Source organism: Oratosquilla oratoria, chromosome 2 (assembly GCF_046742065.1).
Source record: "Oratosquilla oratoria isolate Oo_2021 chromosome 2, ASM4674206v1, whole genome shotgun sequence".
In the NCBI taxonomy this organism is placed as follows: domain Eukaryota; kingdom Metazoa; phylum Arthropoda; class Malacostraca; order Stomatopoda; family Squillidae; genus Oratosquilla; species Oratosquilla oratoria.
This window is the reverse complement of record NC_134778.1, coordinates 18,712,945-18,715,444: the sequence shown is the minus strand read 5'-3', so window position 1 is coordinate 18,715,444 and position 2,500 is coordinate 18,712,945.

Sequence of the window (2,500 nt, the reverse complement as noted above, 5' to 3'; positions counted from 1 at the left end):
TGAGGGGGGGGAGGTTGGTGGATAGGAGTGGAATGGGTGGAAGTAGGTACGTGCTTTTGATTTGGCTACCTCCCTTATAAGGTGGAAAAAACTCTTGGTACATAGATAACCATGCATAAAAATGTTAAAAATAATATGAATAGACTATAATTACATAATTCACAACTGCCTACTTATTACAGAGATGGGCTGTTATTCACTTCACTGGCAGATATTTCATTAACACCCAAGGCATTCCAACCCTTCTGGTGGCAAATGAGGATCTTGCTCATGTTGGAAAAATTGGGTGTAATTGACTTGAGATTTTACTGTGTTCCTTTGACAATGAATTCCGTCAGGAGATATGTTAAGCCATAACGAAGTTGTATGCAGAAAAAGAAGGAGGACAAATACTGTGAGCGGGAAGGCAAAATATCATTCAAGTGGATATTGAAATCTTGAAATGCAATTCATTCCATCCTCTGTTTTTTTCTTCAAACATCCTTGCACAGGCAGATTTCCCAGATGGGTGGGTGTTGAAAATTATATTAAGTAATTTGTCGCCTTGGAGGATGTTGAATGCTAATTTTTCACGACCAACCGAATAAGTTTGGAAACTTTAAAGACCATCATATCTGACGCCAGAGAATTTCATTCATATAGGAGGAAGTTCCGAATAGTTAGGGATTAAAAGATATCCCGGATGAGTTGTATCAGTTCGTCCCTTATTGTTCATTAGAACAAATTCGTCATCATTAAGGATTTTGTTCCGGTTAATTTCAGGTAATGTTTATTTTCAGTTTAGAAAAACCCACAGGCATTAGATGATTAGCAACCCTAACATATACTGTCGTTGAAAACTACCGTTTATGTCTTTGAAAACAAAATTGTGTTGAAGAGATGAACATGGAGATGGCAAAGGGGTGACTCAAGAAAATTAACGGAAAATGGCTAAGATAAAAAAGTATTGGGTGATGGGTGGGCGAGTTCATGCCTTGGCTGGCTACCTCCCTTATATAGTGGAAAAGAAAGCTTACTTTTAGATACAGTGCACAGAGATAGAACATTATTGAGGAATAGTGGCATTTACGAGTGATTAGCACTTTTCTTTGATTTAGAGTTTTATTTCCAATTGTAAAAGGACGATCCGTGACTGTGGTTCGCTGGAGAGTTACTAAAGGCCCTATTGACAAAATAAAAATTGTGCTGTGAACACTCTATAGTGGAGCGTTAGACTCCTCAGGGGAAGAAAATGTTGACTCGGGAGTTTAAGTGGCAAAACGTCACAGGAAACAGATGGCGGTCAATTATCATGTATATGAGCCGAATCCCTTACTGGTGCCATTGTCGTTCGTAAGACTCTTCTCCCGCCTACACATAAGGGTTAGTTTTGCATCCTACCTTCCAGACAATGAAGCACTAAAATGCATCTAGAATAAAGATGCTTTTGTTTACTTTCAGCTCTGGAGGGAAGGAAAGACAAATGGCAGAGGACGGGACATTGTTGCTGATGAGATCTTCTTGTCCTCTGTATGTTGAAGTCGACACATGCTCACGGTCCAGCAAATCTTTATTCAATCTTAAAGACAAGATCCCGTACTGAATATTTAGGATTTATACAGATAATTTCGGGATTACATTGATACTGTACCCCTACGGACCAGGGCATTTTTTTTTTTTTTTTTTTTTTTTTTTGTCAAGGAATGATTTCCGCTCAAATAAGAATGCTGGGTACTCAAATTCTACTGTTAGCTTTCCTCAATCTCTACCAGTTCTATGAATTCACCTAACACGATTTTGTCCCCCACGAGAGAAACGATGGTTATTGACGATACTCTTCTTAATACAATAGAATTGTTGAGATGCAGTCGAGATGAATTATGTACGAATTTTTTTTTTTCAGAAATAAAATATTCCTACATGAAAGTTTAGAATTACCAGTGTTCCTAGTCAAATCACTTTTTTTTTTTTTTTTTTTTTTTTTTTTTTTTTTTTTTTAGGCAACGTGTGAGACCGAAAATGAGCACTGCAACACTTCGCTGCCGTGATATACAGAAGTGGGACTACGGCAGTGAAAATGTCCAAAGACTTTTCAGAAAGATCAGAACTTACAGACACGAAAACTGACTTTTTTTGTTTTAAGACACTTTCTTTCTTTCTTTATTCACTTATTCATTTATTTATTCATTTGTTTATTTATTTATTTGTTTATGTATTCATTTACGTATCTATTTATTTATTTATTTATTTATTTATTTATTTACTTATGTATTCATTTATACATTTATTTATCTATTTATTTATTTATCTATCTATTTATTTATTTATCTATTTATTTATTCTTTTCATCTGTTTATTTACTTATTTATTTTGCTTTAGTCGCACGTTGGTAAATTGATTTTAGATTGGTTTGTTCGTTCGTTCGTTCGTCCTTTCATCCTTCTGTTCGTTCGTTTGTTCGTTCGTTCGTTCGTTCGTTCGTTCGTCCTTTCGTTCGTTCGTTCGTTCATTCATTCGTTCG